We start from the raw sequence: 15619 nt of genomic DNA on the forward strand, positions 1-15619 counted from the left end.
AAAAAAAAAAAAAGACGGATGCAGGGGAGAGCCTTAGTATGTCCCCTAGTGATAAGCACCAAAGAGAAAATAAGGAAGCCAGCAAAGGGGGCTTGAAATGTGTGGAGGGTAGGGTTTTAGATATGGGTGGCCAGAATTTCCCCCTTTTCACCCCGAAAAGATGACATTATCATAGAGACCTAATACAAAGAATGATGGCATGATCGGTGCAGGGAAAGGAGCATCACAGGCAGTGGGAAGAGCAAGTGCAGAGTCCCTGGGGAAGGCAGGAGCCTGGCCTGGTACCATGCAGCTGCAGACAACTGAGTGAGGAAAGAGGCATGCGAGATGAAGTCAGAGCTTGACTCAGAAGGTCTCCTTGACTCATGGCTTCACTCTGCATCTACTGGCTTCACAGTCGTGTTTCGTCTAGGACCAGACGCTATACAGAGGAGGAGGTAAAATGCTGATAGCAGAGAAAAAGAAGCCGAGAGATGCAAGGTGATTCATCCAAACCCATCTGGTACAGGCCAGTTCTCTTGTGCTAGGCCAATTAATAGCACACCCTCTGTTTATATATTGGTTTTTGTTGAGTATGATGCATATTCCTGTCATAATTAACTTTGGCCAGGATGTTAGGACATGATAGACCATAGCGACCAATGCAGGAGGTGCACTTTAGAAGGGAATGTGGCATTATTTAAGTTTTTCCAGGAGAAGCCATGAAATTGGACTTGACTTCGCTTATCCTGTACCCTGAGCCTTTTAGGTCTTCTCTACCCTCTAAAATAAAATTTAATGGCACATTATAAATATACTAAATGTATGTATGAGCTCCTCATGACTAGCCCCCATCACCTCTCACTTAGATATATGTGTATGTGCTCTATATGCATATGTGTACATATATACATGTTTGTATGTATATATGTGTATATCTGTATCTGTATATGTCTATATATGTGTACACCTGTATACATGTGTATATCTGTATGTAGTAGATATCGATTACATATAGAGATGTCTTAAGCTTTAGCTATATAAATGTCCTTCCCAACCTTTTTTTTCCTGACAAATTTCTGTTTGGCCATCAAGATTTCACAGCTCAGGTGTCACTTCCTCTGTGAAACTTTCCCATATAAATCCAGGAATCTTGGCCAGATTCTTCATGATCTCATGGCACTCAGTTCAGACACATGTTAGAGAACTGTTGATGCTGATTTACAAGTCAGTGATCTCAACTAGATTGTGAGCTTCTTATGGCCAAAGATGCCTTATACCCTTTTGTGTTCCTGTCTCGACAGGGGTATGATACATTAAAGTTGCTTAGAGCAGACTGTTTTTAAAGACAGATGATAGATAGATAGATAGATAGATAGATAGATAGATAGGTAGAAGATAGATAAAATGAGCAAGCCTTATTTAAGAAATATATATACAACGTATATACATTATATATCTATATAACATATATACATTACATACATTATCTATCTATATAAATATCTATATGTTAAATACATAGGGCTTATGTTAAACTTGAGTTGGCAGGACTGGTATCCTCAACAGTTCACTATTAAGAGGATATGCCAATTAGATCGTGGATCATGCTATGAAATTGGTTCTAGTTTCAATTTACTAAAAATTACAGAAAACAGATACCTTGAACATAGATAATTTGTTGTTGCCCATGAAGCAATCACAGAATACTCCAGCTTCCCTCAAATCCACTGGCCTTGCTGAACCTGTCATCTTGGAGGTCTTTGTGATTTTATCTTATCTCTATTTGAGAGCCATAAAGATGAGTAACTAAAATGTGGTTAATAAACCCCAGCTGGGCATTTTCTAGGTGAATAAACACACCATTTTTTCTACTGTTTTTTCATGTGGAAATGATGAATAGGACTCACAACTCTTGTTTTCATTATAAGTAGAAAAGTAGAAATAATATCAAGTTATGATACTTGAGGTTGTTATAAAGTACTTTAGAGACACCCTTAAAGTTTCAAATAATTATAGCTCCAGTAAAATTTTTATGGCTGCCTGTGGATTTTCATGATCAAAGACAAAGTAAACAGAGAACACTTTTAGGCTGAAAGATATTCAGGCCCTTATGATTTTTTTGGTTGGCCCTCCCTCTATTCTTAAAAGAGTGATTAATAGTTTCACAGTGTAAAAGCACCCATATTTGAGATTAGGTAATTGAATGAAATTGATTCCCGAATTTAATCTTCATGCACCCCTGGCATGCTGCATAATATATTTTATTGGTGATTAAAAATACAATGAGCTCGATATAAGGGAAGGTCTTCAAAAACTTCTAGTTACCCATTTCATTCCAATCTATTCCATATATTTCAGCTCTGTGTTTTTTCTTTTGCTTAAAAATATGTTATTAGTACAAGTAGTGGAATTTGAAAAGAGCCATAGACCGTATTTAGGACAGTTAATATTAATATCCTGATTTTAATAATTGTACTGTAGCAATATAATAGAGCGTCCTTGGTTTTAGGAAATAAAAGTGTATATGAGTCAACAGGCAACATATCTTTTTCAAAAAAATATTTGTGTATGTGCATGTACATATGACATGTGTACATCCATATACACATATATACATGCCCATGTTTATACATATATCCACACACATATATGTGAATAGATAAGTGCACATGTTTATGCATGCATACGTATATGGGCAGATGAAACCCATATATATTGAATATAGATACATGAAAAATATTTTTATGCATATATAGACAGTATATGAATGTATATACATATGCATATTTTACCCATTTGTTTTATCAGTAAAACATGTTTTACATTTTTTGTTTTACGTAAGAATGTTTACATATAGGAAATCTAAGTGAGTAATGTACAAGAATCCTTTGCACTGTTTTGAAACCTTTTGATATGTCTGAAATCACTTCAAAATAAAAAAAAAAATCAGGGTATTTTAAAGCATGCTGAAAGTGCTTCATTCTACCAAGTGTTCTAGAATCAGATGGAAGATCGAATCCACATATGAGATTTAGCTTTGTGCGAAGGAAAATTGTGTTTTTGAGACTCCAGTTGCATTTCTAGTTCCAGTCAGAAATTCTACGAAAGGCGTGTAAGGAAGAAGAGTGAAAGAAGCTTATGCAACCCAAAGTAGGAAAAAATATGCATATATTATATACACATAATTCTGATCTAGAATGGGTCCACTCATATTTTCTAGTTGAGATAAAATTCACATAACCATTTTAAAGTGTATAATGCAATGGTGATTGAAATGGTGTACATTTGCAATGTTGCATGACCACTGCACATATCAAGTTAGAAAATATTTTTATCACCTCCCAACACCCCCACCAAACAAACAAGCAAACAAAACAATCACAAAGAAACCAAACAAACCCATTCCCTGTTAAACAGTAACTTCTCAGTCCCTGGCTATCACCAATCTGCTTTCTGTTTCTATGCATTCATCCGTTCTGGATATTTCGCATAAATGGTCTCAAACACTTTGTGGCCTTTTCATCTGGCTTCTTACACTTAGTATAATGTGTTTGAAGTTCATCCATGTTATAACATGTATCAGTACTCTGTTCCTTTCTACGACTGGGTAATATTCTATTAATACCACATTTGGTTTATTCACTTATCCATTGAGGGGGTGTCTGGATTGTTTATACCTTTGGTTATTGTGAATTGTGCTGTTATGAACATTCGTGTACAAGTATGTGTTTGAGAGCAAATTTTCGCCTCTTTGGTGTATATACCTAGGAATGAAGTTGCTGGGTCATATGGAAATTCTTTGTGTAACTTTTTGAGGAACTGTCAGATGATTTTCCCACTAATATTTGATGTTAAGGGAAGACACATGAACTCATGATGCAGATAATCTCTGAATTTAAGCAAGTGTTTGTACATCCAATAGTTGTGTAAGGGCATGTCTCATACAAACACCATGAGCAGGACCTGGACATTTCACTTTAACCTGTACTAAGCCCTCAAAGAATTCTTATTTTGGTATCAGGAAATTTAGGGCAAAACGAGAAATTTCTAAAGAGAGGTAGAGATAAGGGAACATGGAATCGAATCGCTGTTTTGAAAGGACACAGTAAAGAAGAACAAAGAAAATGAGTGATCAATCCGGAGTAGAGTATGAGGGTTCTATACGTGATCTACGGTGTTTTCCAAATTTGCAAACCTGTTTGCCTTCTGACTCATTTTAAGAGCTGCACAGGGAATCAATAGAAGCATCTTATAAAAAAGATTTAATTATACTTTTTATAGAAATATAATTAACATACAGTGTTATATTAATTTTAGATATATAATGTAATGAGTCACAAATTCTGTATATTACTCAGTGTTCATCATGGTAAGTGTACTCTTAACTCCCTTTGCCTATTTCACCCATCCAGTCACCTACCTCCCTTCTGGCAACCACTGGTTTGTTCTCTGTATTTAAGTCTTTTTTTTTTTTTTAAAGATTTTATTTATTTATTCATGAGAGACAGAGAGAGAGGCAGAGACACAGGCAGAGGGAGAAGCAGGGTCCATGCAGGGAGCCCGACGTGGAACTCGATCCAGGGTCTCCAGGATCACGCCCTGGGCCGAAGGCAGGCGCCAAACCACTGAGCCACCTGGGCTGCCCTCTGTATTTAAGTCTTTTTGTTTGTCTCTTTGTTCTGTTTTTAAGTTCCACATATGAGTGCAATCACATGGTACTTATCTTTCTTTGTCTGATTTATCTCATTTAACATTTTACCCTTTAGGTTCCTTCTTATTTTTGCAAATGGCATGATCTCATTCTTTTTATGGCTGAGTACAATTCTACTGTGTATATATACACCACATTTTCTTTATTCACTCATTTATTGACAGACACTTGGATTGCTCCCTTATCTTGTCTATTGTAAATAATGCTGCTGTAAAACCCATACAGGTACATATAACTTTTCAAATTAGTGTTTTTGTTTTCTTTGGATAAGTACTCAGTAGTAGAACTACTGGATCATATGGTAATTCTATTTTTATTATTATTTTTTCCCCAAAGGTGGCACACAAATGGCCAACAGACATGTGAAAAGATGTTTAACATCACTCATCATCAGGGAAATGCAAATCAAAAGCACGATGAGATATCACTTCAAACCTGTAAGAATGGTTAGAATAAAAAAAAAAAAAACAAGAAGTAACAAGTGTTGGTGAGGATGTGGAGAAATAGGAACCCTCGTGCTCCATTAGTGGGAATGCAAATTGGTGCAGCCACTATGGAAAACAGTACAGAGGTCCCTCAAAACATACATCTTAATCACACTTCACATATTTCTCAGTTTGGTCTATTTTCTGTTGCTTTTAGAGTGGCCCCAAGTGATATTTGGCTCCTCTTTCAAAGTTGCCCCCCCAATCCATCACACCTTCTCCTGACCTCTAATAAAACACAAAATAAATATTTTCTCCCTAAGGAGATACAAAAGCATGTCCTACATGTTTGAGCAACAGTCTTCTTAATCTTCATTTTAGTCTCTTGCTGGTTGCACTGATCTCTCAGACTTCTTCTTCCAGTCGTAGAATTCATCCCTGAGCCTTGTCTCTGTGTACTCACACTACCTAGAAGTCCCCAAGTTTCAACTTAAAATGCATTCCACACTCAGACAACTCCCAAGTTTTTGTCTCAAGCTAGGACTGCCCCCTCTAAATCCCAGAGTTATCCACCTGCACAGGAGACTCTTCTACTTGGATGTCCAACTGACACTTAAAACTTAATGTATCTAATGCTTTCCCAGACCTGCTTCTGCCTCTGTCTTCCCTGTTGGTGGACACTCACCCGTTAGAGTCTAAGCCAAGTATTATGTCTTCTTACTCCCCACATTTAATCTGCTTGCAAATCCTTTTGGCTTTATCTTCCAAATGTATTCAGATTCCAACACTTCTCGCTATCTTTGTTCAAGTCACCGTCATTTCTCACCCAGATTAGCTCAATACCCCTCTAGCAGGTCACCCTGCTTGGTTATGTTTTCATGTTTCTGATCACCTATAATTTTATCAATTGGGCAGCCCGGGTGGCTCAGCAGTTTAGTGCTACCTTCAGCCCAGGGTGTGATCCTGGAGACCCAGGATCGAGTCCCACGTTGGGCTCCCTGCATGGAGCCTGCTTCTCCCTCTGCCTGTGTTTCTGCCTCTCTCTTTCTCTCTCTCTCTTTCTTTCTCTCTCTCTGTGTGTCTCCAATGAATAAATAAATCTTAAAAAAAAATCTTATCAATGAAGTCTTCCCAAACAAGTCTATTTAAAATAGCATCCCAGCATTCCCTAATCCCATTCCCTGTTCTATAAACTTTACACATTTAGACAAACATAGCAGCATACTTCTTTGGATATCTCAGCTCTCCCTACTTAGAGTGTGAGCTTCAAAAAAGCAGAGATTTTTGTCTGTTTGTTCATTCATTCTTTCTTCTTCTTTTTTTTTACTTTTCTTTTTTTTATAAATTTATTTTTTATTGGTGTTCAATTTGCCAACATACAGAATAACACCCAGTGTTCATCCCATCAAGTGCCCACCTCAGTGCCCATCACCCAGTCACCCCACCCCCTGCCCACCTCCCCTTCCATCACCCCTAGTTCATTTCCCAGAGTTAGAAGTCTTTCATGTTCTGTCTCCCTTTCTATCTAGAGCTGAGATTATTGCCCAATACATTATAAAGGATTATTTAAAGTATTTTTAGAGATATAAATGAATGAAAATGTCTAGGATACTTGCAAACTCTTCTTTGTGAAAAATAATATTCATCTGAAATTAAATTGATATAGTTAAGTAATCAGTCATGTTTCATGTATTTAAAAATATTTTAGAGTCAGAAGATCCTCAAAAAACAGGAAATCCTTGTATATGAAAATTTTCAGGGCCAACAGATACCTCCTGAAGAGGCTTAATTAAAGGGTGCCTATTCAAGTTGATCTGTGGCCCTCAGCAGTACAATTTAAACACACTTGTAAACCTCTAGTGAAATATCCCTGGACTCGGTATCTGTAGTCTGGGAATATCATTGTGTCTTTGTGACACACCAGTGGTGTGACAATTGGGCAAGTTGCTTGGTCCACTTTGAGCTTAAGCTGTAAATTGGTGATGGTAGTAATAATAAGGAGCTCAAGTGATATCCGTGAGTATCAGCTGAGATTTCAGGTATATTTTGTAAAATCTTAATCATGTTACGAGTATAAGAAACTTGGAAAAATGTTACAGCTATAAGGAGGAGGACTCTGTTCTCAGGGTAAGAAAAAACAAAATTATTAAGTTCAATTCCATAATTCTCTTACCACAGAATTTTTCCTTACTGTCAGATTTATTCAAAACTTGATTGAAGGAATTGTTCTTGCCTGTTTGAGGGAATCCTTGGCAGCCTGAAAATAATGTGAGGACATTCAGATCCCAAGCTTTATTCCAATTCTCTAAATGGGCTTGGCTTTTCAGCTATGAGTCATATGAAGGCTGTTCTCCTCTTCTTCGGGCCAGGCTTATTCTTCCACTGTTTTTAAAAATTAATCTGGCAAATGCCCAACAGGTGGCTAAAGCAAAACACATATATGGTGGAATGAAGTTTCCAGGATACTGGTATTGATCTAGGCCTCAGATCTGCTTTGGGACATTAGTGTGAATATCCACACTGACCGGGTGCTTCGCTGTCATCATTGTCACCATCCCCTATCCATCACTGGTTATCATCTTAGTGCCAAGAATTTGAGTCAGTAGTCAATGCACCCTATTGCTTTTATACTGTGTCAAAGCTCTGTAAGGTTAGCATTATTACCCTCATTTTATACAGGAAGAGATTGGAACTTAGGAGGGTAACATTATTTTTCAATAAGGAGTTAACAGAATCAGATGATAGATTCAAATCTGACTTCAAAGCTCATGGCTTTTGTTATCACACAAGTCTCTTATTTTTATATATTTATTTTTCACAAGTCTCTTCTAATAACCAAACTCCTTCTCCATTTTGTAAGCTCACATTGATACTAGAATTCTCCTGAGGGCAGAGCGTCTCAACAAAGGGATTTGGGGGGTGGATCCGTGGGTGGCTCAGTGGTTTAGCGCTGCCTTCAGCCCAGGCCATGATCCTGGGGACCCGGGATCGAGTCCCACGTCCCACATCAGGCTCTGCATGGAGCCTGCTTCTCCCTCTGCCTGTGTCTCTGCCTCTCTCTCTCTCTCTATCTCTCATGAATAAATAGGTAAAATCTTAAAAAAAAAAGTAATTATAAAAAAAAGATGGGGGATGAGAGCAAAGGAAAAAAAAGATAGAAACTAACAAATCTTAATATGAAGATTAAGACTTGGAAGAAGAGGTATTTCTTACATTCTTATCACAAAATTTTCTTTGGACATTGGCATACTCTTGCCTGGTCTTGCCTAATTTTGTTAAGGCTTTGGCAGATAAGTATGATCATTGCCCTAGCCTCCTGGGGTTAGAGTTTAGTTGGAGTATTGCTTCTGAATTCTTGTTACTATTGACTCTTAATGTGTCTACCTAATGTATTATCTAAACATAAAAAGTATTCTCAGATCCCTAAATCCTCAATAAATAGTTTTGACGGATATATCCTTTTTGTGTTTCTTTCAGCCTCTTGGTAAAACCCTACTGGGCTATTTGCTCCTTTTACACATGCAGTTCAGCACCGAATTAAAAGAATGTGAAGCCTATATATATCATGGCCCAGCTTCTAGCTCGCCTCTGGCCTTGCTGGTTCTTATTAATGATTCATTTCTTTTGACAGGAGCGGCAACATTTCAGGACTTCTTGGGTGGAAGAAAGTTGGCAGAGAGAAAGTCCATAGTGAGTAGTTAAACGTTATATGAATTAATAACCCCCATCAATAGTTTAATGGATGAAATGCATTGATTGCTTTGAGAATTATGCTGAGGTCTACAGTAATAAGCAGAAATGTCTGATTTGACATCTTTTTTTTTTTTTATATGTCTGCAACGTAATCTACTACCAATTACACAACAACCCCACCGAAGGAGTGCTGAGTGGTCCCACTACAGTAGTAACATGTTATAAAAGCTCGGGTTTCAGGACAATTAGCTTCTGGCTACAGTTTATTACCCCATTTGAGATTTAAAACATTTTTTTTCCATTGCATTCCAACAATGCTTATGTGTCTGGGGCTAACACTTTAAAACAATAATGAAATGGCAAATATCTGTCTGGCTGGGGTTTGTTCAAGAAGGGTGTGTATTGGCATTAAAAAAAAAATCAAGGCAGAGTGAACAAAACAAAAGCAACTTCCTTAATTTCTCAAAGTGGCCAGGATTATAATGTTTACCAAGAAAAAACATGCCTTTCATTTATAGAAGATTTAAGAAATGTTTTGGAGACTATGATCATTCCTGCTTATTTAAAGGCAATTTCCACATGATGAAAAAGTAGTCCATTGATAATTCATATCCATGCATATATTTGGTGGTCATCACCAGATTTCTGGTGTAAGATATATGAATCCCTCTTTGAATTGGCTGGCGTTACAAAAAATGGCAATCAGGAAATTTTCAGATGATGATGATGATCACGATGATAACGACAATAGTGGACCTTATTGAGAGTCTGTCCTGTGGCCAGGTAGTGTGCTAAAACTTTATTGTGATGATCTTAATTATCCTAAGTATCTCTTCAGTTAGGTACTGCTATTTTCCCCATTTTACAGATGAGGGGATTGAGGCTTATGGAATCCAGTAATTGAAGGTAAAACCTAAAATGGGCTAACAATAGTGAGTCTGTAGACTGGGGCTTTTGAAAACTAATCTAAGGCTTGAATCTCTATGCAGTACTACCTGATGATGGTGGTGGTGGTAGAGGTTGTGATGAAGATGACAAAGGCCAAGAGTAAGAGACCTGAGGGATCTTCTTGTCAATCTTTTACATGTTTTATTAAGTAGCTCTTTCCAGGATGCTTAGGTATCTCAGTGGTTGAGTGTCTGCCTTCAGCTCAGGGCATGATCCTGGGGTCCTGGGATCAAGTCCCATATCAGGGTCCCCACAGGGAGCCTACTTCTCCCTCTGCCTGTGTCTCTGCTTCTCTCTCTGTGTCTCTCATGAATAAATAAATAAATAAATAAATAAATAAATAAATAACTCTTTCCTCCAGAAATCTGAGCCATTTTCTCTCCTGTTTCCTTTCTCTTATGTCCACTTGAATTATCTTTCCCAACCTACTGTTTTTCCCTCCTATTGTTCACACTGTGTGATTTGATACTTCCTGTGGTTCTTAAGGAGCTGAGTTGGGTGGGATGAAATGGGGATGTGACCCCTATTTCAGTAATTTATAGGCCTCCATGTTTAGTGAAGGATGAGGGTGTCATTGAGATTGGATTCCAAGAGCTTACTTACCTATCACCAATCTACAATATTCATTTTTTGTTGCCTTTCTCACCTCAGGATTTTTAAACTTCTAATATTGGATGTAATCAAGACTATAGAGCAACCCACGGGTGTGATGTTTCTCCATCTAACGCTGTACCGAATCATTAAAATCATACCTTTTTTATTCTTTGGAATAAAGAATGCTTCCTGTGAATTGAAATATTAATATTTAGAAAATTAGAAAGAAAATCTATGCAAAAATGAACCAGGCACAGTAAATAAAACAAGTGGATTAGTAAGTAAACAATAATATTGTGTTGACCTAAAGCATATAGTGCATTACTATCTCCTGATAGCCGCTTAGGTCAGGGTATTTCTCACCAAGGTGTGTTGGCCCGCAATGCATTAGGTACAAGGAGGTGCATCTCCTTCAAACAGAGGGCTCTTCCTAGTTCGTATTCTCCTGAGGCTCTTCATAGCTCCTGGCATGTTGGTTTCCCACTTGGGAGTGACTGGAGAAAAAACTATTTATTTCTCTCCATTTATGCAGTACTATTGCCCTCTGCTGAGGTCAGCATTGGTTCTATTCTTGAAGCTTTTTTTGTACAGATCCATCATTTCCATGATGTTAGATGAGCTGACATTGGTGTCTCCTGCCTAGAATTCCACTCCCTATCTCATCTATTTGGAAAATGCCTACTTATTCTTCAGAGGCTGCTTCAATTTCATCCTTCCTTTCCTCTCCTTTTTTATCCCCTTTTTTCCCTAGGTTGAATCACTTTCTCATTTGTGTTGCCCTAAGTCTGTGTGTATCACATTGCACTATAAATACTTGTTTTTCTCTACTACGAGACTGTACTTGAGGGAGATTCTGGCTTATTCATTCTTTTTTTTGTATCTGCAGCACCCAGCAGAATGTAAGGTCTGTATTAGGTTTAGGATAAATGTTTCTTGTCCTGCACTGAGGTTCTATATCTCTGACTATGTGCTCCTTCATTCAAAGTTATTAAATATTATAACATTTATAATTTACATACAACACAGTATTGATCTAGGAGCCATAACAGTGGATTATCTATCATTGTTTTGTAACTCTTGGGTATCAATTTTATCATCTGTCAACTAGAGGAATTGATAGATTTCATTTGTTTTTCATTCATTCATTAGTTTATTCATTAATTCATTCAAGATAAATTGATCAAGTGCCTGCTTTGCCTTGGACATTGGACTAGGCAACTTCTTAAGCATAAGATGCCACTTTTCTGGTTTTAGTTTAAAATACTACATATTTCAGTTGGAATATAAAAAAATTTGAATCTGTGTAGATAGTAAATTTAACAATGCTACTTTTATAAGCTGTGCTACTTAATTTACAAATAGACACTGTTTTGAATATAAGTCAAACCAAGATAGTAACACTTTGTTTCTGAATCTCATTAATGCTTCAAATGTACTATTTGTATCAACTAATCTTAAAATATCATTTCCTTGGGTGATCACAGAGTAGGATTTCTGGGTTTTATCATAATGTTTGTTTTACCTTTTTAAATTTACCAGAATATTGACTTAATGTATATTTTTTATATTTAGACAGTTGTAGAAAGTCTTTGGGTTGAAGATCTATACGTTTGTTCAACAGATGTTTACTGAGTGTCTAATATGTGCCTACTGTTAAAATATATGCCTAGGAAAGAAGGTCAACAAAAGGGACCTCTGTTTTTGAGAAGTTTGTAGATCTGAGGAGAAACATAGATGTAAACATATGATGATAGAAGAATATTGAAGTTTTAGCTGAGAGGAAGAAATGTGCTCAGGTTTGGCTGAGGGTAGGGTGGGCACAACAGACTTGTCAGAAAAAAGTCTTGGTACTTGACTTGGTACTTGTCAATAGATGGTACTTGAGGTGAGTGTCAAGATGTATGTATGCCCCCAGGCTGAAAATGCTGGGAGGAGGGCGAACAGTCCAAGAACAGGAAGCAGGATGAATAGTTGAAGCAGATAAATGTGCAGTAATACGTCACATTTAGGCAACTAGGTAATACGTCATCGTGGTTAGAGAGAAAGAGACAAGCTGGGTTGCAGGGATGCCTAAGGCTGTAGAGTAAACATGGGCAGGACTTGGTAGTTTTTTGGCTAAGATGCAAGAACATCGACTTTACCCTGTACATAGAGGGAAATCCAGGAGGGTCTTATGCAGGAGAGGAAGGGGATAATTTTCAAAAACTACTAGAAACATAAATGTGATGAAAAAAATTTGTGAAATTTTAAAATCTGAATTTGGAAACTTAGACATACTTGTGTTTTCTTCTATGAGCATTTTCACTAAGTTATTTCTTTTCAATGAATGGGAATTATTTATAATACTCAAATGAGATCACACTGTGGAGATGAAGTTGTGAATGGGATCTTTCACTCTATCAAAATCTTTTTACATACCTAGGAGTAGGCCTTTATTAAATTACTGAATTCTACTTTTACTTCTGGAGAAATAGCAATCCAGTATTGAAAGATCACCTCTTAATGGAGGTTAAAATAAAGGCTTGGGTTTTGCTCCTCAGACTTCAGTTTATGAATATGAGGAGGGAAAAGAAAACAGAGAAACAAAACATGTAGATTTAGACATTTTTAGTGAGGAAAATGAATATTGATTAGCTATATTAGCTTTAAAAAAAAGTTTATTTATTTATGAGAGAGAGAGAGAGAGAGAGAAAGAGAGAGAGGCAGAGACACAGGAGGAGGGAGAAGCAGGCTCCATGCCGGGAGCCGGACGCGGGACTTGATCCTGGGACTCCAGGATCATGCCCTGGGCCAAAGGCAGTCGCTAAACCGCTGAGCCACCCAGGGATCCCCAGCTATGTTAGCTTTAAGTGAAAATATATCAATTGCTGATTTTTTAAATGCCAAAACCACAGCAGTTGCTCTAGTACAAACTAGCTTTTGTCTAGCAATTATTCAAGTTTTTTGATAAATCAGTTATAAATAGGAAACACCAGAACTGAGGCCTTCTGAGCTAACAGCATCAGATCTGTTGACCATTTGTTGAGAGATTTTATATCATAAAAATACTTGGAAAAAATTAATCTTTCTTCAAGAGAAGAAAATAAATTTCATCATGTTGCCTTTCATTCGAACAATGCAGTGACTTCCTAATTGATTTGTGATCTCAAATCTGTCCTTATTCTAATCTACCTATGCTGTGTTAGTTACAGAGCTCATCAATATGAAATCAAATAAACCTCATTTTTAATCTTGGTTCTGCAAGTTTCACTATATGAGTCTCTGTTTTGTTAATTGTAAGACTGAAGTAACACCTATTTCAAAAGAATGGGAGATATTATAAGGTTTAAATGGAAATTCTTAGGTCAAGGGTCTTAGGACTGGGACACATATTTATTGAGTAAAACAATGGCACACTTTGGGTAATGCTTAACTTTTCAAACTAAGTTTATTTTTTTATAGTTCTAAGCTAATTGAGACCAATCAGATAGATCCAGGTATAAAAATGATTTCATTTCTAATAGCTGGATTGTGAAAATCCTCCAATTGTTGTGTATGGAACACCATGAATGGAAATATTTTCAGGACATCCTGAAGCTCTAAAGCTTAATATTTACACATGATTGCTTGTGGACAATTTGACTACTTCCAAAGAGGAAAGCCAAGACCTATTCAGAAGTAGAAGAAAGCGCTCCAAACAAGGGATCACCTCAGTCGCTCTGAAGGTAACCTGGCCTTGTTTTTGATGGATTGCAATGAGTATCTGCCTTTTACGAAACAATATGCAATTGTTATTAAGAAGCCAAATGGGTAAAGAAAAAGGGATTGTATACCACTGGGAATTGGGAAAATCAATGAAAACAAAATCTTGAAAGTTGATTACCAGCAGTTTTAGTATTTTACTGTTGCACTCAACTAGATTCAGTAATGAACCTGGTGAATCTTGAGCTAGTGAAAAGACAGAGTACCTGAGCAGCCACCCTCCAGTATGTCAGAGAGCAGCAGGGACTGGGGTCCTTGGATTTCCCAGTGCCTTTTCCTAAGTTAGCTGTTTTTATTACTGACAGAGAGAAGAAGCAGAAACACATCACTTTAAAGTAGTGTTTCTCAAACCTATTGCCCAGACCCCTTTATACTCTTAAAAACCAATGAGACCAAAGAGCTTTTTGTTTATTTGGGCAATATCTATTAATATTTATTATATTGGAAATTACAAGTGAGAAAATTCAAAAAAAATTAGTGTATTTACAATAGCAATGAGAGATATTTACATGTCAGACTAAGTAACATATTTTAATGAAAAATGACTCTATTTTGCTCCCCCAAATACTAAAATGACATTGTTTTACATTTTTGGAAATCTCTTTAATGTCAGGCTTAAAAGAAGACAGCTGAATTCTCATATGTGCTTCTGAATCATTCTGTGTCAAAAATCTTTTTTTTTTTTTTAAGATTTTATTTATTTGAGAGAGAGAGTGAGTGTGAGTGAGGGCAGGAGCAGAGGGAGAGGGACAGACTCCACACTGAGTGTAGAGCCTCACATGGGGCTCCATTTCATGATCCTGAGATCATGACCTGAACAGAAACCAAGAGTTGGACGCTCAGCCAACTGAGCCACTCTAGCACCCCCGTTCTGTTTCTACATTTTGCTTTGATGTTTGTTTTGCCTGAAATATAGGAAGAAAACCAGGCCATGTAAGTATGTGTATCTGGAAAGAGAGGAATTATTTAATAAACTTGTCAGATAATTCTGGATATTTTTTTCCTTAATACTATACCAAAACTCTAGAAAAGGTAGTGTCATAAAGTTTAGTTGCAATGTAAAGTATGAGATACTATCAATGAAACTTTTTGTATCCTAAGATATAGATACATAACATTGAGTGGATCTTTTAGCCCTAGAGGAGTTTTTGACACTGTGCATTGATTATATGGAGAATATTAGTTCTCTAAGTTATTGGTTAACTAAGTTATGTGGATCCTCTAAACATTGACACATTTCATAATATTAAACAATCATATCTGTTACTGCCATCACAAATCACATCAGAAAAGTTTGGAAATATTGGGACACTATCATACTCATAGTGATGGAAACAATTTTTCCAGAATTCTAATTTTTGCTGGAAAGCTTACATTTTATTGCTAATGACATATACTACCTGTTGTTTTTCTTGAAGTGACAGGTTTATTTTACTGATTGATTGATCATAAGAAAAAATGTTCAGAAACTTAACATGAGATCTACACTCTTTTTTTTTTAATTTTTATTTATTTATGATAGTCT

At 36.7% G+C, this 15619-nt stretch overlaps 1 long non-coding RNA gene across 6 annotated transcripts in view; it reads left to right on the forward strand.

Moving 5' to 3' along the window:
* Nucleotides 1-15619, forward strand: part of LOC111097339 — a 569600-nt gene that overhangs the window by 108661 nt on the left and 445320 nt on the right. For all 6 annotated transcript variants that reach the window (XR_005364248.1, XR_005364246.1, XR_005364247.1 and 3 more), the window contains exon 2: nt 8750-8808. This is a non-coding gene — a long non-coding RNA (uncharacterized LOC111097339). The remainder of the gene's footprint in view (nt 1-8749; nt 8809-15619) is intronic.

Source organism: Canis lupus, chromosome 9 (genome assembly GCF_011100685.1).
Source record: "Canis lupus familiaris isolate Mischka breed German Shepherd chromosome 9, alternate assembly UU_Cfam_GSD_1.0, whole genome shotgun sequence".
Lineage (NCBI taxonomy): Eukaryota > Metazoa > Chordata > Mammalia > Carnivora > Canidae > Canis > Canis lupus.